The following is a 27524-nucleotide window of genomic DNA, read 5'->3' as shown; positions in this document are numbered from 1 at the left end:
TTGTGAAGTTTTAAAGTTCTTTTATGGTCTTATTTTATTTTATTTTTTAATGTTTTAATATTGAAGAAGACAGGACCATTCTTCAAAATAGAGGAATTTTCAATGCCCTTTATGAATTAAATGTTTTCCTTCATAGCCAATTCTGATCACAAAATAAGCTAAATCAAGTATCTCATTTTTTCTTATTTTTTTTCAGTTGTTTCTCTTTCCACTGGGAAAAAATATGAATAAATATTTAGACTAGGTATTCTCTGGAATGTCAAAAAGGAGAGAGAAATCACAATTTTTACCCTTAAGGTAATAGTCATACTCTAATTAACATTCCTTGTCAATCTCTGTTCTGCCCCAATACTCTTAGATTATATATAATAAAGTACACTTTTTTTCTTTTGACCTGTAAGGGGATCACAATCCTTAGCACAGTGTCGTCCACACCACGCTCAGCCAGTGAGCGCACCAGCAATCCCTATATAGGATCTGAACCTGCAGCCTCAGCGCTACCAGTGCCGCACTCTCCCGAGTGAGCCATGGGCCGGCCCTATAATAAAGTACTCTGATTACTACTCTGTGTTCACCTTAAGTTAGTATTGAAGGGCTACTTTAAAGGAAGTGGGAAAGGGTGGATTCTTACAACCAGAAATTAATATGTTAATTTATGACCCATTTTACGGTAGCTAAATAAAATTTAACAAACTCTGATATTTCCATAATTTTATGTATACCTAATATTCTCCTGGAAATTCTTGGTAGGGAGGCATCAAGCTTATTTACTTTGGGTGAATACTTACACAGAGGAAGCCCTTCATAACTACTTGTGCTGATTTGAAAACAATTGAAGGATCAATAGTAATATAGGAATGTAACAGAAAAGGAATGTGAAGAATGAGAATTCTATACTCAGAATTTGCTGAATTACTAAAAATTCTGTTTCATCTTTAATTCTTATTTAACTATATAAGTTTGGTGGAGAATAGTAAATAATACCATGTGGTAGATTAGAAAGTAATAATATAACAAAGGTTACAATTCTGATTAAAAGATATGTGTTTGAAATTTTCACTTACATATAGTATTCTATGTTCATATGGGTCTCAAAACATTTGTTTAGAGCCTCCTCATGAACACCTCCCACCCCTACCCCCATTTTGCTGTCTATGTATGTCAATGCATAACTTTTCACAACTATTCTCTTATTGGAAAAGAGTAGAACAAAGAGCTGCCAAAGCATAGTCAGATTTTCAGGTGGAACATTTAACTGAATTAGCTTCATTTCAATGGAAATATGTATAAAAAGATGTTAATGGAATCATTGCAAAGTATACCTAGAAGTAAGTCTAATGGCCATTTATTTTTTCTATATATTGTTAGTGGGTAATAATTTTCTGTTACTTAGTAGTTATATACCTCCCTAAAAATAATATGGAAATATTCCCCCTAATGGTCATAATAAAAACTCTGAGAACTGCATTTAAATACATCCAGACTCCTACTAGTAAAGTGTTAATGAAATTAACGATAAAAAACTACCCAGACATTTATATGGAATAACAAAAGACCACGCTGAGCAAAAAAAAAAAAAAAGTAAAGCTGAAGGCATAACACTACCTGACTTTAAACTATGCTACAAGGCTATAATAACCAAAAACAGCATGGTGCTGGCAAAAAAACAGACACACTGATCAATGGAATAGAATAGAGAATTCAGAAATCAACCCACACACCTACAGCCATCTGAACTTTGACAAAGGCACCAAGCCTATACACTGGGGAAGAGACTGCCTCTTCAGCAAGTGGTGCTGGGATAACTGGATGTCAATATGCAGGAGAATGAAACTGGACCCGTACCTTCCAGCATATACTAAAGTCAACTCAAAATGGATTAAAGAATTAAATATACACCCTGAACCAATAAAACTTCTTAAAGAAAACATAGGAGAAACACTTCAGGAAGTAGGACTGGACACAGACTTCATGAATACAACCCCAAAAGCACGGGCAACCAAAGGAAAAATGAACAAATGGGATTATATCAAACTAAAATGCTTCTGCACAGCAAAAGAAACAATTAACAGAGTTAAAAGACAACCAACAGAGTGGAAGAAAATATTTGCAAAAGATACATCTGACAAAGGATTAATATCCAGAATATACAAGGAACTGAAACAACTTTACAAGAAAAAAACCAAGCAACCCAATTAAAAAATGGGCAAAAGAGCTAAGTAGGCATTTCTCTTAGGAAGATATACGAATGGCCAACAGACATATGAAAAAATGCTCAGCATCACTCAGAATTTGGGAAATGCAAATCAAAACCACACTGAGATACCATCTAACCCCAGTTAAGATGACTAAATCCAAAAGACTGTGAATGATAAATGCTGATGAGGTTGCAGAGAAAAAGGAACTCTCATACATTGTCAGTGGGACTGCAAAATGGTGCAGCCTCTATGGAAAATGGTCTGGAGTTTCCTCAAACAATTGCAGACAGATCTACCATATGACCCAGCTATCCCACTGCTGGGAATATACCCAGAGGAATGGAAATCATCAAGTTAAACGTATACCTGTTCCCCAATGTTCATTGCAGCACTCTTTTCAATAGCTAAGAGTTGGACCCAGCCCAAATGTCCATCATCAGATGAGTGGATATGGAAAATGTGGTATATCTACACAATGGAATACTACTCAGCTATAAAAAAGAATGAAATATTGCAATTTGCAATGAAATGGATGGACCTAGAGAGAATTATATTAAGTGAAATGAGTCAGGCACAGAAAGAGTATATCACATGTTCTCACTTATTTGTGGGAGTTAAAAATAAATACACAAAAAAACGGGGTGGGGGAGGGAAGAAGACACAACAATTACAATTCCTTGAAGTTGATACAACAAGTGAACAGAAAGGACATTGTTGGGAGGGAGGGGGAAGGGAGGTTTCGGTAATTGACTACAACAATCAACCACATGGTATATTGACAAAATACAATTTGGAAGAAAAAAAAAGAAAAGGAATAATGATTTCTACTAGGATAATGACATGGGTAATTTAACAGTAGATTTGGATAAAACTGGAATCGTTTGTACGATATACAGTTAAATCTCTGTAAATGGTATGTGGAAAATCAAATATTGTCTCATTGTCTTTTGGATACAAAGGGAATCTTTAAAAATGCTAAGTAGAAGCAATTCTTAACAGGTAAATTTTCTTTCATTATTCTAATAGCTCTTTAAAAATATTTGACTAATTGTTGTTTCATGACTTTATTGTCTTTTTGCATTTTTAAAATATGGTATTTGACATAACTATACTCTCACAGCAAAGTTATAAATCCAGTCTGCTTGTTTTCTAATTTGATCAATTAAAGGAAAGAATGAACTACTTCTCTTAAATAACTTAATTTAGAGCAGTTTCAACTTGATGTGGAGAAGTACTTTGGAGCTGGTTTCCACACAAGAATATTTTCCACTACCCAATGGTAATAGATTAAAAATGTGAAGAAATTTGTTTTTCAAATGGAAGAAAACAGAGCCTAATATGTTTAGAGTACTTGTTATTTGCCTGGCAATAGCCTGTATATTTTTACCTAAACTTTTAATCCTTAAAATTATTCTATAAAACACTTGTCATATTCTCAATTATAAAGATGAGAAAAGAAATTCAAAGAAATAAAAATTTCAATGTAACAAAGTTTTCAAGTCCAAGGCTAGCAGCTGACCTTTTCAAAGCCCATGTCCTTTTCACTACAGGTTGCTAGTAAAATACAAGTTGTAATGATTTTTAAATATTTTGTTTTCTGTGAACATGCATGTAATGCATATGTTATTTTTAAAGGTTTTATTGTGAGATCTAACAAACAAAGACACAAAACATAAGTGTTCAGCTTTAGAAAGTATCATAAAGCAAACTTTCATTTAATCACCACTGATAACCTAAGACTAGGAATAGAACATTCCAGCACTCTTGAAGATCCTGCCCCACTCCTTTCCAAACACTATCCTCTCCCTTCTCTGGTAAAATTACCACTGTCTTTACTTATAGTATTATAGTCCAGATTTTTTTTTTTATTATGGGACTATGGTACTTCAAAAAGTTCATGGAAAAATGGAATTAAAAGATAATACTAATCTTTCCATGAATTTTTTCCCTTGTAAAATATACATAACATAAAATTTACCATTTAATGATTTTTAAGTGTATGTTTAGTGGCATTAACTACATTGTTGTACAATCATTACCACATTCATCTACAGAATTTTTCACTTTCCCAAACTGAAACTGTGTGCCCATCAAACAATAACTCCGCATTCCTCCCTTTTCACAGCCTCTGGCAACCACCATTCTACCTTCTGTTGCTATAAATTTGACCACTCTAGTTACCTCATATAAATGGAATTATACAATATTTATACTGCCATGAACACGGGTGTACAAATGTCTGTTCCAGTCCCTGTTTTCAGTCCTTTTTGGTATAAACCCAGAAGTGGAATTGCTGGATCATATGCTTAATTTTTTGAGGAACTGCCATATTGTTTTCCACAGCAGCTGCACTATTTTACATTCCCATCAACAATGCACAAGGGTTCCAATTTCTCCATATCCTTGCCAACAATTGTTATTTTCTGTGTATTTTTTTTTTTTTTTTGTAGACTTGCTTATTTTGAAAACTTTACATAAACGAAATTCATACATGTTTTGTTTTCATTCTGGCTTCTTTTGCTCAACATTATGTCTGTGACATGCATCCATGCAGTTGAATATAACTGAAGTTGTACATTTTTGTTGCTGTATATTATTCCGTTATGCATCCTATTTATTATCCATTCCACTGTTGGTGAATATTTGGATTGTTTATAGTTCTTAGTTATTATGGATAATGCTGCTAGGAACATTCATGTACATGAATCTTGGTATATGTGTGGGCAGTTTGTTTTGTATATACCTAGAAGAAGAATTTCTGGATCATAGGGTATGCATATGTTCAATTTTAGATTGTGCAAAGCTATTTGCAAAGTTTGTTGCATTAGTTTACATTTCTGCCAGAAGTATATAGTTCTTATTGCATCATGCCCTCACCATTATACAAAGTAGTTTGCACCATTCTGACATGTGTTATTACTGATAATATTGAACATTTTAAAAAATATTAAGCATTTGGCTAGCCTTTTTGGTGAAAGTCCTTTAAGCCTCCTGCCTATTTTTCTATTGATTTTTTGTCTTTATTGATTTGCATGAAAAAATATAGTTAAAAAGATGATGGATGGATGAAAAGATGGACAGATGGATGGACGGGGGATACAAACCCTTTTTGCAAATGTCTTCTCCTACTCCTGGGCTTCCTTTTCACTTTTTAAATGATGTCTTTGGTAAATAGGAATTTTAGATGTTAATGTAGTAAATATTTATAAAACAATTTTCTTCTCTGAATGATAGTTCTTTTGCCCTTCTAAATAAATCTTTGTCCACCCCAAAGTCATAAAGGTATTTTAAAATTAACTGTCAATCTATTCAGAGGGGGGCAGGTCTGTTGAGAATTTGACTGAATTTGTATTATATTTACAGGTGAATTTGGAGATAACTGATATCTTCATAATATTAAGTCTTCCAAGCTATGAACATGACATATTCCTCATTAATTTTTTTAAATGTTCTAGTGTTTTCTTTACAGATATCTTTCTCATCTTGCATTGGAATTTATTTTTAAGTATTTGATATATTTCATGCTATTACAGTGTTATATATTTATAAGTTTTATTTTCTCTTTGTTGCCACATGAAAATAAAAAGATTGTTGATATTGAGTCTAGCAACTTTGCTAAACTCATGTATTCTTATAATTTTATCTGAAATATTTTTGACATTTTCTATTAAATTAATCACATAATTGAGAATAATGATATCTTAATTTCTCCATTTTCAGCTGTTAGCGCTTTTTAAATAAGCTTTTTGTTACCTTCTTGCCTTGGTTAAGATCTCAAATACAATACATATTGAATTGACATTGTCATAGAAAGTATCCCTCTTTCATGCCTAATCTCAAAGGAGAAAGCCTACCAGAGACTCCTAAATTTCTATAAATCATGAAACATTTTGGACAGACAGTTTTTTGCACCTTGTGGCTTGTTGACATTTGGATGGTATATGGAGAGTTTACATTATGTTTACAGCTACTCTCAGTTCTTACTTTTTTTGGAGTTCTCCAATTTCTGATATTAGCCTCTTCAAAACTGCTTTTTCTAAAAATCAAAATACTTGTACTTTGATCTTCTGAATTTCAGAGTTTTCACCTGATATTTTGATACTGACCCCAAATTCATATATATGACATTATTCCTTTCATTTTACAAAAACTGGTAAAAAATGTGGCTTGGTGTGTGTTCTGTAGTAACTTCACAAATTCTTGTCGTTGACTCATTTAACAGAATGTTAATTGAAGAAAAAGGCACATTGAACTGTTTTGATATATTTAATTGCTTACTAGCTGTATCTCTATAACTAAAAATAGTTAATCCATTTTGATGCAAATTCCTCAGGTTGTTCTTAATCTGAGATGACGGGAGTCTTTACTTATTTCCCCTCTAGTATAATATATATTTGTTGATCATCCAAATGTCCCATTATTCCAGATTATCAAAATAAATAATTAAAGCTATCATTGTGGTTTTATGTGGCAGTGCAAATAACTATAGGAGATAAATCTCTTTTATTTCACTACATTGAAAAAGCAATACAGGTACTTTTCATTCACCTCTCTCATCCTTTCTTAGTCAAGACATTTCTGTCTAAAATAATATTTGGAAAAGGATAAACATAAAGATAACTGCATGACAATGCCAACGTTTCTTCAGTTCCACTCTTCTGTTAATGACTATACTTGTCCTTTAGCTAATGTCTACTGTCTCAGCTGTCCGTCCTACCTAGAACCTTCATAGCTATGGCAAATGATCACTGCTGTGATTCAGGTTCGTTGAGATCAGCTAGGAATACTCTATGATGATGATGATGGACGATGATGATTCTGAGGAAGCCAATTTGCAGAAGCTTTGAATACATATATCATGCCAATGTAAAGCATCAAGTGTGCTGGTTTTGGGGGGCACCTACTTTATAAGATGGAGAATTTTAGCAAGCTCTTACATAGGAAATTTTTTTAAAAAATGTTTGATACCAAGAAATGTGGAGTTTCTTCCTATATTTTAAAATTATGTTCACATAGTATGTAAGTAGAAACATTTTTCCAGATATTTCTACAAATATACCATTTATGTTTAATGATTAAAGTAACATTCTCTATTTTATTATATGCAAATTTATCACTTTTTGTTTGAAACTTTTACTTTTTCAAGCTGGATAAACTTTCTCTCACCAACATAAGGAAATATCTTTGGGAGAAAGAACATCACACTAAAATTATCAAGGGGCCCATCAGTGAATTTATATTTAGAAAGAATGGAAAGTAAATATGTAGATCTATGCAGACCGTGTTCCTTCCCCTACTTAATTAATACATCTCAAGCTTCTCTCATGTTTCTGTATTCTAGGCTATATAGTGGATGGGTGAATAATTGTACATTTTGAATTTTGCAAACTACTAAATTTTGTTACATTTTACTTTTTCCCCCACCACAACTCAACTCCATTAAGGAGCTTAACTGATGTTTATACCTGATACTCCAAGTTAGGCAGGTATAGCTCCTTGTGCCTTTTAGAGTAGCTAAAGCTCAATAACATGTATGTATCGTGAGCTTTTTCACATGTCAGAGTAATTAATACATTATATTTCATTGCAACAGTACCACATTAGTCTTAGTATCTTAATCAGACTGTTTTATTGTCTTATCCCATGAACTTAAAATGACATAAGAAAAGTATACTCATGTGCTTTGAATTGTGAAAAATATAAAATACATATGAATGTTTATATGAACGTTTTTAATGTGGATCAAAATTTGTATTTAACCATTTTGTATAAATAACTCAGCTAGAATAACCATTGAAGTATAGGCTAAGAACTATACTTCAATCAAAGTAGGAAGTGTTAATTCAACCAAACATTTTATTTATGATATCAAGGAAAATCTGGATAGTGTTTTTCAATGCTCATGGACAAACTCCTAGACATTCTCTAAAAAAGCATTCTTCTAAGAGGAATGCTTTTTTAAAGAAATAATCAAAGAAAATAAGATTAGTACTTTCAGAGTTCACTGATAAATACAGGGATTTTTTGGAAGGATTGCAATTTAAATTTTATAAAGTTGGTTAACAACTTTAAATAAATAATTGGCCTACTTTTTTAAGAACAAGACAAGTCTTGTTCTGCTACCAAGTTGGACTACCATGATAAATGAGATTCAATACATGCCCTTAATTTCATAAGGTTTTTATTTGGACACAGAAAGCCTTGGGCCAAACCTTTTGAGTTGATAAATAATTTTAAGTCTATATGAAAAATGCAGTTGCAATTATGTAGGGGACTAAGTTGGGGGCTATGCCTTTCTCACACTCGTCTGCCAAGTCTCTGGTGAGACAGCAGACTTGGTGATGGTGGAGAAGAAATCTCTGTTGAATTAGTGTATGAAAGGAAGTGTTTAGAATAAAAATGCATTGATGCTACATGAATAAGATAATTCACCTTGAGTTCTAAAAAGTAATGTTTCTATTCCTTGATTTTTAGAACTGCAACCCCCAAGTCAATGAGAAAAAACTCATGTAAATCAGTCACTAAAGTCTTATTAAATTAAAAATACCAAAGATGTAAAAAACTACCTCCAATTTTTAGCAGCTCTTTATACTAAAACTCATCTGAAGAGAAAATATTTGTAGGAATTAAGATGCTTTATTTATAAGAGGCACAGTTAAGGTGCTCAGTCATTTTCACTGATTGCTATATTACCCTCTTGTTAATAGAATTCTCTAGCTTTCCACAGCAGATGATGGTGAGCTACTGAGTTTAGAAGGAAATGCTACATATCTACATCCATATTTATTTTCCAGGATGGTATGAAACAAGTTCAATTTTGGTATGTAAAAATGCATTATTAATTTAAGGAAAAAGAAACACATGCAAAATATGATTATAGATACCTGTTAAATTATGTTTTAACATCTTTGTAAGGCAACATGTGGCAATTTGAATAGCATTTATTTAATAATCTGTAAAACACGAATAGGCCACTATAGTCTTAATTTTTTTATAATAATAAAGGAAAGGACTTTTCTATTTCATATTTTTCAGTATGTAATAAACCTATTAAATTTTTAAATGTATATATAAACATATATATATATAAAATACACACACACACACACACACACACATACATACATACATACATACATACATACATACATACATACATACATACATACACAGGCACCAAAGTGAATAGAGCATTTCCAGAACTGAAAGAAGGCTGTGATAGTCTGGGGCATAGTGAGTGACCTAGAGTGAGTGAAGAACGAGATGAGACAGGAGCTACAGGCAGGGCAGCTCATGCAGGAGCTTGTAGGCCAGATGTAAGATTGGGATTTTATTTTAAGTGTCTTTAAGTAATTTTGATTTTTTTTTTAAAGATTATTTGGCTTATGATTCTGTAGGCTGGAAAATCCATGACTGGGCAAGTGCATTTGGCAGGTGTCTATATATAAACGTCTATATACGTATACATACATACATATATATGTAAAGTAAATGAAGAGGAGACATGAGGACCTGTTATTTTATCTTACAACCTAAGCACTCAAAATTAAATTAAAGCAACTACATTTTATTTAAAATAGGGATTTTTTTTCACATAATTAACATTTAGCTATCTCTCCCAACTAGAGGAGATATAAGTCATAAAAAAACCCAAAATACTGTAGCATACTTGCTGCATTGTTTTCCTTCAGTGATTCCCAACTTTGTGAAGAAAATCATCACTCATCTGGTAGAATAAACTGGGTGTTGTAATGAATCCTTCTTTCATCCATGTCACCCATCTCCAACTAATTATATGTCCATTAATCAAGCTGTTCCAATTCTGTTTTCATTTTCACCACCTTAGTCTAAGGTACTGTCATCTGCTGCCTGGATTACTTCAATAGCTTTGAACTGGCCTCTGTTCATCCACTTAACTCCCTCCTATCCAGTCTCTGCAAGAACAAATCTGATTGTTACCATCTTGCTTCAAAATTCCTGCTTCCACTCATGGTGGAAAACACAAGGGGAACTGGTGTGTGCATAGAGATCACAAGGCCAGAGAAAATAAAGCAAGAGAGAGGGAAGAAGAGGGGCAGGCTCAACAAACTCTAGTGGGAGATAATTCATTCCCAAGAGAGCTTATTCCTCAGAGAGGGCTTTAATCTATTCATGAGGGATCCACCTCCATGACCTACACAGCTCCCACTAGACTTCACCTCCCAACTTCCACAGTGGGATTCAAATTTCAGCATGAGCTTTGGTGGGGGCAAATCATTTCCAAACTATGGCACCTTGTTACCAAGTTCTGCTTTAATTCTGTTTTGGCCAGAGAACATATTTGTATGATGTCAATTTTTTAAAAGAATTGAAAGGATTTAAAAATATGTTAAATTTTGTTTTATGGCCCAGAATATGGTCTATCTTGGTGAATGTTTCATGTGCACTTGAAATGACTGTGTATCCTGCTATCATCAGGTGGATTGCTACATAAATGTGAGTTAGGCCATGTTGGTTAATATTTTTTAGCTCTTCTATATCCTTGCTAATTTTGTGTCTACTCGTTCTATGTCTGTTTCTCCTTTCAGTGCTGCCACATTTTGCTTCATGTATTTTAGAGCTCAGTTGTTGGGAGTATTCATATTTAGGATTTTTGTTTCTTCTTGGTAAATAGGCCCTTCCTCATTCCCCCATCTTCACTCTAGTCTCTGCTTTGTTATCAGATCACCTTTTCTCTGATCTACTGCAAATCCTTCATGAGAATTTCTGTGATTACATGAGGCCCACTCAGACAATTTGGATCATTTCTTCATCTTTAAATTTGTAGCTTAATCTTATCTGTAAAGTCCCTTTTACCATGCAAACTAACATTAACAGGTTCTAGGGATTACAGCACGGGTATATTGCGGGACCATTATTCATTCTACCACAATTATATTCACTTTACAAACTCTTTTCCCTGTCATCTCTATTTTTCCATGGAACCATTCCTGTGAAATTTTTATTTCAGAAAATGTATTTATCTACTGGGAATTTGAATCTTTCTAATTGTTTTAAGCATGCTTTTTACTTCATGTACTTTTATTTCATGGAACATTGTTAAAATACCTGCTTTAAAGTCTTTGAAAATTCTAACATTTTGGTCATCTAGGGTTTGGCATATGTTGATTGTCTTTTTTGCTGTAAATTGGTCAGATTTTCCTGGTTCTTGTTATGTTGAGTAATTTTGGATTGCAAGCTGGACATTTGGGTTATTGCGAGACTTTCAGTCCTATTACAATCCTCTAGAGGCTTCTGGTCAAGATGGTGGAATAGATGGTCACCAGCATCACTCTGTCCCACAAATCAACCAATTTACAACTATAAAAAAGCAACAACAGCCAAGCTGGGTCTGCTAGAGCTCAGGGGAAGAAGAGGACAGACTACAGAGTGCATAAAGGTGGGAGAAGCCATGATGAGAGAAAGAAAAAATTGCTCTGACTGTTTCAAGCCCTGGCCACTTCCAGGCTGGGGCTGCTGAGCGCACAGAGCAGGAGCTAGCAAAAGCTGTGCCCTTTGGATGAAGTTGCTTGGAGGTAGCAGGGGAGAAGTGGGCCATGGTGGCCCCCAGGCCAGCATGACCACTAATAGGGTTCCCATGGACCCACATAGGAGCAAGGAGCCACAAAAACTGAAAAAAAGGAGCCACTCAGAGGCTGGTGAGTCATTGCAAAGGACTGATACATGGCCCATTCCATGGGAAATGTTTGCAGCAGCAGTGGTGGGGGAGATGGGCCCACCAGGAGAACACTGGGGCACAGCAAGGACAGCTGATGTGCACCCCTATCAGAGAAGGACCACTCAGAGGAGACTGGTCAGGTATATAGAATTGCATGGGGTGCAGTTTTATGAAAAGACTCAGGCCCAGACCAGAGTTTCTACACAACCCAGGTACACCTGATTTCGCTAGACCTGGAAGTACCTATAAAGTCAACCGTAAAACCTGAGCTGCACAAAAAGCCTTCCCTAGGGAATCAGCAGCAAAGCAGCAATTTAGCTCAACCACACACCTCAAGTACTGGTCCCCACAGGAAGTTCTCCCATTTTAGAGGTAAGCAAAGGACAACAAATTAGTTCCAGCACAGAGTTTAAGTGATGGGAACAGCAAACAATCCAACACAGAATTGAAAGAAAAAACAAAGTACCCACAACAAGAGACAAAGTTTGATATTAATTAGTAAAGGTCTCATTTCACCAAAGAACACCTATAACACCTAGAAGGACTGGAAGTCCCCTGGGCTACTAAGCCAGAAACGGGGGAGGGCTGGAGGCCTCAGCCATGCCCCCCGACACCCACAGCCTGCCCAGTGATGACCACCAAGCCACAGCAGGAAGGGCCCCAGGTTCCAGAGCTGGGACAGTGCAGGGCGAGGGCTTTTGCCACACACCCGGACATCTGCACCCAGCACAGTAATGAACAAGCCACTGCTGGAAGCCCCCTGGTCTCCCCTGTGGGAATGAGGGGGGTGCCACAGGCCTCAATCCTGCCCCTCCTCCTTTCTCCTTCTTCCATCCCATTTCCTTCCTCTTTCCCTTCTCCTCCTCCCCCCAACTGCTCCACGGCAACATCCTAGAATGTAAAAAATAGTATTAATAAAATAACATTTTCTTTAAAAGAAAAAAAGATGGAAAGATTCTGTGATATATTGATAAGTGAAAAGAACAGATTACATTAAAAACTGTGTGTGTGTGTGTGTGTGTGTGTGTGTGTGTGTGTGTGTGTGTGTGTGTGTGTATGTGTGTAAAATAACTGCAGGAAGGATATATACTAAACTTAACAGTAGTTATTTCTGTATTATGATATTTTGGGTTATTCATGTATTTCTAGATGTTCTACAATAAACGTGAATTACTTTAATAAGAAAATATTTTTTAAATATTAGGAAAAGAGAAATGCTGAAGGAAATGAAATGGCTTTGTAGAAATTGAGTGAATGATTATTTAGAAATCTGTATTATACTTTCACATTTTAAGTGCAACACAAAATAAAACATAATTTATTTGTAAAAAAAAATCTCTAGAGAATGTTGATTTGTTTTGTTTTAGCAAGCAATCAAACTAGTTAGATTCAGAGTGCAAGTTCTGTCTCACTTTCTATTGGTAGTGGTGGTAAGGTCGGTTCAGTTTTCCGGCTCTGCCCCTCCCCCTCACATGAACTATTCAGGAACCGGTCTTGGACTTGGGTAGTGTTTATATTGTAATTCAGATCTTAATGCCTGCTCTGCTTCTTTGGGTATGTTCTGTGCATGCACAGCTTGAAATGAGACTGAGACTTCTGTTGATTTGTATACAGAATTCTTCTCTCTTCTCTTCTTCTGTTCTCTTAGGGATTTCTTTCAGACCTGCTGGCTTTCAGGGACTCCTTTTCCTGGTCATCTGGACAGAAAAGTTGAGTTCTCTGAGTTTGAGCCTCTCACTGTCTTTCATGCAGCTCTGCTTTCCTGGCACTGCCCTTAGGGTGAAGTGGCAAGAAACAAGGGAGATGGCGGAAATTCATCGAACATTCCTGCATGCTTTTCCTGGTTCTTCTGTCTCTAGGGACAGATTTTCTCTCCTGGTCTAAGGTCTTCATGCTGCTGCCACCATGGAAATGCAGGTGGGAGACTAGAGTTGGCCACAGAGCAGGACTGGGCAAGGAAAAAAGAGAAAAAGAAACAGGAAGGTGTTCATACTCTTGTGACTCGCAGAGACTTTTTTCCCCCATCCTCTGGCCAGAAGGATGGGCTTCTTTATAACTTTTTGCTGACATTACTTGCTACAGAGTTCCTTATTCAACCACCATAGGGTCAAAAAGGAGAGGGGGGAAATTAAGAAACTCACTGCCCCTAGATTGGTTTTTATTCAGCTTTTGAATTCCCTCCCTCATTTGTCTGCTATTATTTACTTTTCACAGTCCTTGAGTAGTTTGGTTTGTTTTTAAATTTTGTCTAGTTTTCTCAGTTGGATTGTTACTGAATCCTTAGAGGTCCATTTGCTTGCTGCTCAGTAGGCAATAATTGAGAGACAAGTGTTGGTGTAAGGAAGGGTGACCTTTAATCAGGAAACCGGCAGCCTGGGGAAATGGTGGACTTATATCTCAGAGACCATCTCCATTTTTCCCAGACTTGCCAAAGGGACAGGTGGTAGGGGGCTGATTCATAGTGATCTAAGCAGGGATGTGCAGGCATAATCATAAAATTGCAGATAAACATTAAAGAATTTCTCGGGTGGGAGCTGATTCATGGTGACCATCATCTATGAAGTCAAGTCATGGATTCAGTTCCTGTTAGCCTCAAAAAGATCTAGTTAGTAAGCTAGTCAAGAATGGCCACCTGTGTTAATAATTTCTTCTGTAATTATTCTGTATACAGTGTGAGCAAAAGTCGTTTTGTTCTAGCAATCATGTGAACAAGAATCATTGTATTCTAATGTCCAGTTGCTAGCTATGCGGTTCAGGTTACAAGGGTAAGAAAAAAAAAAACAAAAACCTTTTTAATTTAGTTTAACAAAATGTTAAGTTTAACAAAATGGAGTCACTTCTGTTCAGCCTGTTATAGTATCAGGGTGAAAAATCACTCAGTCCATTGTCCCCCAAACCAAAACTCTGCAGTTCAAAATACATTAAATTTTAAAATAATATGGACACTGTCAACAAAGCACTCTATCAGCTGCTAATATGAAGGTGGGATTGTCTGGGCTTCACTTGGTTAGCTTTCAAAATAACTTGATCATTGTATGACCATTTGTTTAATGCTGTTCAAAGTTCATTAATTCAACAAATGGTTATTGTGTGCTTAATGTATATCAGAAACTGTTTGGGGCCCTAGATATATAACAGTAGAATTTACTATATTTTATGCTGTTGATTCATAGCATAGAAAATCATGGTTTTAAAATCATACTCAGAATCATGATTGCATTACCAGGATGAAACCCAACCTAACTGTATTGTGTTATCTCCTCAGTATTTTACTGAATTTGATTTAATCATATTTTACTCAGCTCCTCAAAAGTCTTTGCTTTCTATTGCTGCCAGGCTTTTCTCTTATAATACCTTTTACTTGATGCTTTGTTCTACCTAAACCCTCACTGGCTTCTTCAGCTAGCTAAACTCCATTCTCCTGGTCTCAGCTTAAGCATCACTTTCCATGAGTAACATTAATTTACTCTAGACTAATTAATTCCACAATACACTGTATTTACCTACACCAAACTGCGATTTGGAGTCAATGGACTGTCTGCAAAGCATAGTTAAGGCCTGGTGGCAAGAGGAAGCAAAGAACTTTTAAGGAACTGAGAAGAATCTGGAGTGGGAATCATAAGGTGTGCATAGTAGATGACAGTCCTCTATGCGGTCCTAGAGGGAAGCAGCCACAGGTTGTGAAGTGCTTTCAAATTTTGAAAATCGTGTGAAGAATGTTTTAGTGTGTGAGCATGGGTGGAGGGAACAACGTGGTCAGATTTGTATTTTGTTCCTGAGAATCATATTGAGATATGTTGGATACATTCAACTTTTAAATAGTATTTATCTTACATAAGTGAAGCCATACATGTAGTGTAAAAATTAAAAGTCACAAAGGGATGAATAGTGAAAAGTAAGACCCCCCTTCCCATGTCCTCTAGCCACTCAGATCCCCCCTAAGTAGTTGTTTTATGCTATTAGTTCTTCTAAAGACTAATATAATGACTTCTTGTATAACTATAACTTTGTATAACGTATTTAATCATATTTCTTTGGTCTTATCTCTCGACTTCCCACAATAAGCAATGATAAAATTAGTATCTTCAACTTCCTACCACCTTTCTTCTCTAACCTCTGTGTCTTCATTACTTAATTTTGTGTGGACATGTTATTTATCTTGGTTCTTTTATCATTTACATTCATAGCTTTAAATATGCTTGCACGTAATTAAATATCTTTTGAACTTCCAAATAGAAGAAAATAAATGTTCCCACCATAAATTTAACCTTTTTTTCTCAGTTTTTATCTAAAAAATTTTTTAGTAATATTATTTATAAATTGTGCTGGTTTTTAACATTTACATTTTGTCCCTTAACCATAATTATCATAGTTGTTTTAATCCTAGTTCTATATTTAAATGAACTAACTTCTCACTGTCATCTTTTTACCATGGTTTAGCTGAAGTTCAGTCTTTACCAGTTTATTCTCAGTTAGCTGGAGTTCAGTCTTTCTTTCTTTCTTATTCTAGATGAGATTGTGTGCTAGTTGTCTTTCTTGAATATTGCATATTTAAATTTTTTTGTCTGTTACCTTTACACTTGAATGACAGCTTGATTGGGTATATACTTATTGGCTAATGCTCTGTGTCCCAGAACACTTTGTAGCCATAGCTTCATTGTTTCTGTAGACACCCCTAGAGCCAGCTATTCTTTCCTACTTTAGTAACTTGATATTTTCACATGAAAGGCCAAAGAATTATTTCATCGTCTTTGAAGACTAGTTATCTCACTAGCATATGTCTTTGTTTTTGTTATTATATGTCAGTTTCCCCAAGGAAATGCTATGTCCTTCCAATCTGTGTATTCAAGTCTTACAATATTCCTGGAAAGTTTTCTTAAATTATATCTTTGGATATTTTTTCCATTCCATTTGTTTAGTTCTTTAGGACACGAATTATGCTTATGTTAAATCTCCTTCAGTGCCTTCCATATCTATCATCTTTTATCTTTAGTTCTTTTCTATCTCAATTTCCTTCCAACATGACCTTCAGAAAAGAAAATAACTTCAATAAATACTTAAACGTGTGAAAATTTCTATTTGTTTAGGTTGAGAGGTGAGGGTAGGATATATTTTGACAATTCTTGATGTGGCCTCTGGAAGTTACATAAGTATTTTTCCCTAACACCCTGCAAATATGCTTCTAAAAGGCAGACCCAAGAAAAAAGTGGAATTTACTCTAGAATTATCACTTCTTCAGATCTACATATGTAGTCATATTTGAAATGTATTTTTAGTTTAAAACCTAATTGTAGAGAAGAGGACTATATATTTGGTAATATCCTTAATCAAAATTATTGCTTTAACATTTGAAAAGATTTAAGTCTTATATGATTTTGAAGGTATGCCTGTGGTCATTTTTTCTAACTTTTACTGTAGTGTTTATTTTATTATACAAAGGCCATTTGGGGCAAAGGAATGATATTGTACTAAGTGCCATTAATTTGCACAATACGTTTCATTATAATGTGTATTTTATTATTTATTAAACCATCTATTATTATTAGCAAATAATGTAATCATAATGGATCATTTTACTTATACTGCTTATTATTTCTTTTTAAAAATGATGCATGCTAAACTTTTTATATCACGCTACTTTCTCAATCAGGATCTTTTTAAATAATAAAAGAATATCAATTCTATTCACTTTATTGTTCTGTATGATCCTGTAATATTAAAGTGAAGAAAATTAAAAAATTTTAAAAGACAAGTATATTTATTTCAAATTTTAGTCTATGAATACTATCCAAGGAATTTATTGCCACCCTAATAGCAGTATGTAAATAGTGGAAGACAACTGCAATTTTCACATTGCATATAAATTAGAACCCCTTTCTGCAGGGTTAGTTTTTATATGTTCTTTATATATGATAATAAATTGTTTCAATTGTGAAACAAAAATATCTTTAAATGCAACTCAGTAATGTATGCTTAAATACAACAAATCTCAGTACTTTGTCAGAAATGGTAAATTTACTATATATTACAGTGACTGCCTATAAACAGTTGATCACTGGAGAAAATAAGAAATTAGAGACATTAAATATTGATTATAAAAATCAAATCTATAAAACATGAGTTTTTAATCTAGAAAATGTCTTGAAGCTATTAGTTTATAGCCAAGATTATCTAGATTTTCAGGCAAATATCCAAAAAGAAAGTTGTAAATAGGGAATTAACACAGTACTTTTGAATTTGATCTTATTGCTGTCAAGTGTGCTGCTTCACCAAGTCTCAGAATAAATGAAAGATCAGCTCTACAGTACATATAATTTTCTCCTACTGAGCAAAGAATTAGCAGAGTCATGATTTCTCAACGAGGACAACAAATATACCCATAGAGAGGGTGATGAAGAGATGGAAATGAGTTTTGATTCCCTCTTCCTTATATTGAATTGCTTGCAGAACAAGAACAAAAGTCCAAAGGGTAGTTTTTTCTTCTGCATAAAGTAATATTCAAGTTCTGTGCTTTCCTAGAAATGCTCCTAAAGGCAGGAGCATGTAGAACAAGCTTCAGTATTGCTGGATTAATTATTTAAAAAGGAACTGAAGAGGGCATAGAAACATGCACCCTCTGATTCAGCCACTTCTTGCCCCTTATTAACATTTGCTGAGCATCAACTTATAAAAAAACAGAGCTCTTAGATCATTTAAAGCAATCTTTCTGGAAATCCTCATGTAGTATTCCTTAAGTGTGAGAACTATAGGTACCCTCAAACACAAGTGTTCAGCTTCTGCATAGAGCACTTAGCATATTTCTTTTTTCTCTATAGTTTTAAATGTGTGGGAACATGTGATCAGGGTCCTTTTTATATTCAAAATGGGTCAGCTTCTGTCTAGAAAGTGTCTTATTGTCATGATGTCACCACATCTCAAGATTTGTGACCTTTTGCACCATATGGATTCATGGTAGTCCACATCTTAGTTTACAGGCCAGAGAGCTTTTGTGCCCCCGCTAGGGGGTATCAAAGGCATTTGGACTGGAATTTCAAGTACTGATAGATTTGGAAAAACAAAAAGTAATTTTTATATATCCTAAGGACCGCCAGATGTCGCAAAGGCATCATTGATGAGGCGAGTTTTATCCAAAATGTGGCACTTATATAAGAAATACTAGTATTGTGTTTGAGAGTTGCAGAGGCCATAACAGGTCAGTGAAATGCCCTTCAAACATCTGATTTTTACATTCGAGAATGGGCCCTGATGAAAATATAACCACATATCTGACATTGACCTTACTACCATTTAGACAACCAATTCAATTGCCTTAGTCAGTGGGATCAATCAGGCCTTTATTACTTTGAAAAACCACAGAAATGATATAGTTTTTCTTTTTCTTTAAAAATGATCATTTGGAACTGCATCCTACCACTATACTTTAACTGTAACGTCAAATGCTTCATAGAACCACATGTAAACTTTCATAACTCCCCCTACCCCGTAAGTTTAAAGCATTTTACGAGATGTACAAAATTATAATAATGAAAGAAACGGTGCTGAGTGAATTTCTGCTGAGCCAAACTGTATGCATAAATTGGCAGTTTAACAAGTAAAACTTGGAAGCAAGCATTTGATGATTGATTTTTTATTGAGACAGAACAAGCATCATAGTGAGTAAAGTGATTTTCCTTATTGAGAGAAAATATAGTGTTTTTCAACATGTCTCTAGTATGAATGGATGCCTTGTCAAAAAAACGGGGCAACACATAATATCTTTAAAAAGATGAATTAACATAAGTATATCACTTATTTTATGGATCAGATTTTGTACTTGTCAGTTTTATTCATAATGTCATAAAGTTTATATCATAAAGGTGGTATTATTACCTTTATTATGTCCTGAACAAAACTCTGATATTAACTGCTTTGTAAGTAGATTACAAAATATATTCAGTTGAAGAAATGCAGTAATGAAAATTAAGGCCAAAATATGTATTCACATGTAGATCTTAGGCAACTCCCCAGTAATTTTAAGTACTTGAAATACATTATTCAACAAGTAATCTGCTGTGTATTTGTGTGTAATGGGCTCTGCTTGAGAGTACAAGAAATGTCAAGATAAAAATAAGAAACATGTATCATTCTAATTTAATTACACTTCATCAAAAAAAATTCTCTATTGTATGTATTACAGGGAGATTTGTAAACTTTCTTATAAAAATAATCATATACTAAAGTTAATTGAGATTTGCTGTTAGAATTTTTATATATAGTTTTCTATTGCTTAAAGAATTTGTGCATACATACATCAACATGTATGTACACATGCTGAATATTTATATGTGTTCTTTCTGCACCTATTTTATATTTATATCCATAGGAAAATTTCAGTGATGAATATGAATTTGTTTATAGAGAGTTCTTTTCAAGTTCGTAAATGTACATTTATTTCCAATTGTGTTTTCTACTATAATTTGTAATTCTACCTAGCTGTGGATATATTATTCCATTTGGAATAAAATGTATAACAACATAAGGAGGACATACTGATGCTGCTTTTCTGGATTTAATTAGTAGGCAGTCTATGAATTCATGGTTCCTATTACATTTGAGTAAGTATGTTGTGGGTCCATGTTCTATGTGAAAGATTATCTGTGTTTTATTCTAAGACTTTATGTATATTTAACCTTTAATTTGACTAGCAGGTTGTATGATTTACATAAAAAATAGATCAGCTTTGAATTCACTGAATGTTATTGGAATAACATAATCAATCATCTCTAAATGTTAATGGTGTTAAAGAGCAATGAGAGCATATGTCTTATATTTGTAATCCTGTGGATTTATGAAATTATTTGGGATGTTCAAGAGCATTAGATCATGCCATTTCTCTGTAGTTAGGGATTAGAATTTTTTTGAATGGTAGATATTATTCTAATAAAGTTGGAGAATCAGCCAAATAGAAGTACTTTTTTTTTTCTTACCATGAAATACCTAGTAGGTGCCTTGACGACGAGAACATTCTTAAGAAGGAAGATATAGGTAGACTACAATGTGCTTAAAATGCCGTGACTTTGTCTCATTCTCTTTTCGTTATCTTTTAATAAAATATGACTTTCTTTGGTGTTATCCTGATTACTCATGCACACAATTCCTCAATGAAATAAAAAGTCAGTTTATGAATGACGGTAGTAAGGGAAAAAATAGGATTTCAGACGGTAAAAAGCCTGCTTTGGTAACAAAGACTGAATCAATCCCTGTGTTATGTAGCAGCTTGGTCATATCTTTAAAACTGATAGTAACAAAGAATATTTATTTGTTTCCATGCTATTGTTGGATTTATTTTTAAACTCAAATCCCAATTATCAAGAAAATGGCATCCTCTTTATCTCACAGACGGCCATACTGAATCATAGCATATTTGGTTATTGGAACTATAATATTGTTACCTTGCTTGAAACACATGGTCTCTCTTGATATACAAGAAAAAACTGAATCCATTTCAATAAATTAATAGGGATAAGAATCCCAATCCATCCTTCTTTTCAGAGGTTCGCATACATTGTAATGAAATGCATTAGGAGTTTTCTTCACTTGAAATCCAAATGAGACCCATTTTGGCTCACACCCTTGACAGTCTCTTTTATAAGCATTGCTGTCTCCTGTTCTTGTGTGGGCCTAGTAAAAGGCTTCCTTTGTAAGATGCACAGAGACAATATAATGCCACGAAAGACGAAGGTGTCAAAACACAAAGTTAGAGGCAATCTAATCAGTGCCTCCTGATTTAGCCTTTGAAGGCTCTCTTCATTAAAACTCTTTAATGGTGAGGCTTATCTTGAGGTAGAGCTGTTACTTAATATTTTTCAGTGTCATTCTTTGGACAGTCATTTGTACCTTTTAAATGTATTTTCAGTATTCATTGTTTAGTAAATTGGATGTCTTGTTAGCACGGTGGTAGTATGAATGACTTGCATCAAAATGATTGAAGGTAATAGTGTATAAAATCTTGGTACATTTTTCCTATCCTTTTATCCCCATATTCCCCTCCAAAAAAATGAAAAATCTTATTTTTTTCTAAATATCAGGTATAGGATGTCATTAGATGCTTTCTAAAAACAGGCATTTAAATGTTTTTCCATATCTAAGAATCTGATTGGAAATCTAAAAACTCAAAGCAATTAAAATTTCTATTTAAATGGAGTTTCTTACCATTGCCATCTTTTTACTAAATAAAACATTTTTCAAATTAATTTTCTTTTTGTCTGGAGCTTTTTGAGAAAAGTAATGTCAATCTCACTAAAATATGGAAAAAATCCTAAATGTTTCCCACTCTCCTGAGTTTTTGTCTCTCAGTAAGTGGATTAGGAATGCTGAGAGTTTGGACGGACATAACACCTTACCAATTCTAGAGAGGGTTGTGAACTTAGGAGTTGTATGTATACAAGACATTCTTTAAAAGTGTTTTATTTTCTCAGGTGTAAATGAACGTGTATATACAATGTTTTTGAATCTTCAGTACACTAGGCTCGTCCCCCAGTAATTTGTTCAAATAAATGAAAAACTTATGATTTTTATATTTTTCTTTTGTACATGGACCAGATGGCATCATGATCTGAAAAAAAATATAGAGAGGATACATTGAAGAATATTTCGTTAATGATATATGTGTATGTATCTGTATTTAGACTCGTATATTATACACACAATGTATGTTGGAAAACCATATACACAGAACAGTAAATAGGCTGTAGTTTTGTTTGTTTATTCACAGAATATGTATTCCTTCCTGTAAACAGATTTAATAAATACATATGCTTTTGGATCGGCACATTCACATAAGCCATTTAAAAAACCTAAGAAATCAGGAGCTTAATTTTTTTTAACAGCCCAACTTAAGAAGAAAAAAATTCACAAGATTCCCTTGCAGCTCTTTCTACCCCAATCTATGATAATCAGTAAAAATAAATAATTTACAAAATGCAGAATATAGAAAAGGATAAACATCACAGAATTTATGCACAAGGTATTTTGAAAATGGAAAAGAATTTGAGCAACTTTGACCTGATTTTAAAATGACTGCCGTGGTGACTACAGCTGCTCTAGCTTAGTAATTATTTGTGATAGGTTGTTTCTGAGTCCCATATGTATAGGAGCTCTAGGCCCAGCTACCTCATTTGCTGGCATACAAACAGATTCTTCCAGGTGCTGAAAATTAAATTTTAATATATTATTTAAATATTAAGAGAATTACAGTTTCAGTAATTTTACTGCTACAGCTGGAGTGCAAAGCATGCCTGTAGAATGCGGAGTGTTGGACAATCTAACATGTAGGAAGTTTATAATGATTTTTAAAATTATTAGCTTATATATTTTATGGAGGATGGCCCTATTTGGCAGTTATATTATATATGGGTAACCTTGGTTTAGTTTCTAGTAGTTTGGGCACCCTTTACATTATTGCAAATTATCATTTATTGGTCTTTTTATGTTATCTACCTAAAAAAAGAAGAACGTGTTAATGACAGAAATTTAAGATATTAAAAAATATATGGATAAGAAATCAATGCCTTATGTGGCTTAGGACATCTGTATTTTTCTGTGCTGAAAAGAGTTTTAAAATGTGAAATTTTTTGATCTCTTTGGTTTCACTTTCCAATGAAAATGATCCCAAAGTTGTTGGAAATCAGAGAAAAGGATAACAAATTTTAGCCTTAAAGACCCTAAAGGCAGAATTGACCATTAATATAACATGCTTCTTTAAATTTTTGTGTGACTTTTGACCTGTCCAAATCATGTAGAAACCAATTTAAAATAATATCTGTGTGGTAAGATGCCCATAGTTTGTTTGGAATTTAGAGCAGGAAATAAAGTTAATAATGAAATCTATGAGTTACAATAATTTGTATCTTAATTTTCTATGATAAAATCTTGCTTTACTGGGAATTTTATGCCTTTGACATTATTAATTAAAATTTATTTTCTGTTAAATATGATTTTAGCAAATGTACCTTTAAAGAATTGAGACAACTAGAAGATGTGCACTGTGTTAATAAATTGTTCTCCATGACCAACATTTTCAGAGCAAAGGGTGATTAGCTGCCCTCAATTACCATATTAGGAATGAATTTCCCGTTATTGATAATCTCTTACATATAAAAACTCTGTTTTGCTAACGGAAGTACATTTTGCTGGCAGAATCATGGAACAAAGTGCAGGTGATAAAACTCCAAAGTAGTTAACTTTACATTCTCTGGAGCCAGGTTACTTAGGATCAAATCTCAGCTCTACCACTTTCTAGCTGTGTGAACTTGGACAGCCAGCTTTTCAATGCTTCAGTTTTCTGATCTGTAAAATGGAGCTACTTTGTAAGATTGTTTCAAGAATTAGATGAATTTATCAAATAAAGGACTTCAAATAGTACCTAGCACAAAGTACTCTATAGTGATCCTATCAGTAGTATTCACTCTTTTAAAAAATATTTTTGTTAATAGCCACTAACTTTGAGTATGTGGTATAAGTAAATAAAATAAAATAAAATGCTCAGTTTTGCACCTTTTGAAGGGGGTTAGCATTTATTCAAGAATACTTCTCCTAGACAGCCAATTACCTTGGGATATTTAAACCATTAAAATAAATAAGTCCCTTATCCTTGGAACTTATATTATATATCATAGTGGTAGGTCATTTGTAGGTTGGTTTATTACTCCAGATATAATGTGAAGGACTATGATACAAACTGCCAAATAATAAAATATTCACTGGGCAAAGTTAAATAATGACTTCCTAAAGCTCAGGACAGATTTTAAAAATATGAGAATTTGTCAGCCATTTCATTTTTCCCTCTCCTATAGTGTAATTCTAGAAAGTACTTACTTTTAAAAGTCTTAACTACTTTTGAAAAATCCAACTGGTTTTGAAAATCGCTATAAGAAAAATCATTGTGTAAATTATATTCTGGGAGAGGGACTGAAGTCCACGTAACATTACATTTTCCTTTGTAAAACAAATTTTTTATGTGTCATTATGAGGAACCAATATTTTTCCATTGTAAAACATGAAAGATATGGTGTGTCAAAATGAGCAATTAACATTCATATACTGAGTACCCACTGGGGGTCTGGTCTATTTTAGGCTGGGGGTGGTGGGATGGGAAGAAATCAAGTTGGATAATATCCTCATCTTCATAAAGTTTATGCTCTAGGAAGAGAGCAGGTAATAAACAGATGAATAAATGCGTAGCGTAACGTCAGGGAGTCATAAAGGCTATGAAGTAAAGTAAAACGTATAAGTGTGTCGGAGGTAGGTGCATTTTTTAGGGACAGTATCCAGGGTAGGCATCTATGAGAAAGTGATATTTATGTGACCCAAGGGAGCAAGCCATGAAAATTGCTGGGGACAAGCACATCAGGCAAAGCGAAAAGCATGTGCTATTCTGTTCAGAGACAGAAACAAGCTTCACATATCCAGAAAGTACAAGACCATTACAACTGGAGCTAAATGAGTGAGGGGAGAGAGGGAAGGGAGGTCAGAGCAGTAACCAGAGGCCATTTGGAATGGTAAGACTTTGCTTTTGTGTGATAGCAAGTCTTCGGAGGGTGTCGAGCTTGAAGGCATGCAATCTGACTTAGAGCTTTGAAACACTGTTCCGACGGCCATGAGAATAGACTCTTAGGGTGGAAAGAGTGGACATAGAAAAGTTCGGAGGTTGCAACTATAGTCCCATCTGATATTAGGCTGATGGAGATGATCAGAAGTGGTTGGACTTTAGCATCTATTTTGAAGATACCGAGATGAACAATCTGAAAAATAGGACTTGAAGGGTTGTTGATGGATTGAGTGTGAAGTGTGACAGAAGCATATCAAAGATGTCTCCCAGGATCTTGGCCTTAGCAACTGTGTGAATGAGGATGTGACCTGTTGAGATGTGAAAACCCAGGAAAGGATCGAGTTTTGGGGGGAAATGGAGAATTCTCTTTTGGAGATATTACATTCAATATGGCTGTAAGTCACCTAGGAGGAGTAGGAGATGGACACGGTTATAGCCTCAGCAGAGACTGGGGTTGGAGTTAGTGTGGCAGTAATCAGCATGCAGATAGTACTTATGAGCCATGGTGGAACTGATTAGAATCACCTTGGATTGGGATGTGAGGCCCAGAGCACTCTAAAGGAGAGAAGTTGAGAGGAGGAGGATCCAAACAGGAGACTAAGAAAGAGTAGTCAGTAGAACAGGACGAAGGCTAGGAGAGTACGGTGTCCTATATAAGAGCCAATGAGGCTCTCAGGGAGGGAGGGAGCAATCAAGTGCCACTGTCCATCTTGAGTCCTTTCCCTTCTGACACTTAGGTCACAAATGTACACAGCCAGCACATGGCTTCAGGTATCCCTCTCCTTTTCAGTCACCACACTTGGACTTATTTCCTTTCCCTTTCCCTCATCAGTATCAGCCTTGGTACTACCATCTCCAGAAATATACCTTCCTTACTCCCTGGTTTCTCATGGTGCTTCTCGCATTGCCCTGGGGTTGATGTAGGGCTAACCCAGGACAAATTTTGTGGGGACAGGAAGGGGTAATATTAGGAAGAAAACATCCCTCTTAAGCTTCACCTCTTTTTCCACCTACCGCTGCTGCCACAGTGTCAACTGTCCTAGTTTCTCAGCCTCTTCTCACAAATCCCAGCCTGCCAGTTTTTCTGGTTAAGGTTATTTTGTATAATAATTATTGACCATTTATTATGTACCAGAAAGTAGCAAATATAGCCTTTGCCTTCATTCTTTATTCCTATTCCTGATATATTGAGTCTGGTTTTTCCTGTAAAAGTGAATAAATTTGTATCTGCTCTCTCTGCTCAAACCATTATACCACCCAGCCCTTTGCAACTCTCCAATAATTGGTGGAAGAACATGGGGTCACCAGTCTGGCTTTAGCAAGGGCAGATGTGCATTTTGTACAGGAAATTCTTTTCCATGTAAGGTTATTAATCTCTATGGGATATTATCGATCAAATGGATTTTTTTCTGGGGTACCCTAAGTCTACCACATCATGTTAATGTTGTTTCTATGAGAAAATGTATCTTAAGTTCTTAATAATCACTTTGCTAATACAAGTTCAGAATATAATCCACTTACAATTGAAGGACTGCTTTGTATATTTATAGCTTGCTTAATTTTATATGTATCATATATAACCATATAGCTAATAAATGTTTATAATCTGTAATAGGCATACTACCAAGTCTATATTTAAATTTTCTGAAATATGCAAACTGGAAATTTTATATTGAAATAAACTCTTCTATATCTAATTCAATTAATATATAATTAAATAGTTTAATTTTAATTTTCTGAATCATAGAATATTTAATTTTTGCCTTTGAGTAATTCTCTCTCTCTAATCTCTCTTACTTTATAAATCAATGAATTCAAAAGCATATATTCCATTGCAGGAAAAAAATGGTATACAGAAATTAGGCATTTGTTTTTTTAAGTTAAATATTTTATAAAAACAATTCATTTTTCATAAAGAAGTAATGTGTTTCTTAAAATAATTGTTTTGGTTTTAATATGATGCCTGATAACACTAAATTAGTTATCCATGATTGATAAGCATGAATTTTAAGATTTTTATGGAGATATGTAACTAACATGG

The 27524-nt window shown here is 34.3% G+C and overlaps 1 protein-coding gene across 1 annotated transcript in view; it reads left to right on the top strand.

Annotated features, from left to right (window-relative positions):
• The window catches only part of KIAA0825 (KIAA0825 ortholog), a 379872-nt gene that overhangs the window by 200073 nt on the left and 152275 nt on the right, over window positions 1-27524 (top strand). The gene's annotated exons all lie outside the window — the stretch shown is intronic.

Source organism: Cynocephalus volans, chromosome 2 (genome assembly GCF_027409185.1).
Source record: "Cynocephalus volans isolate mCynVol1 chromosome 2, mCynVol1.pri, whole genome shotgun sequence".
Lineage (NCBI taxonomy): Eukaryota > Metazoa > Chordata > Mammalia > Dermoptera > Cynocephalidae > Cynocephalus > Cynocephalus volans.
The sequence above is the reverse complement of the archived record's forward strand: the minus strand, read 5'-3'. Positions and strand labels throughout refer to the sequence as shown.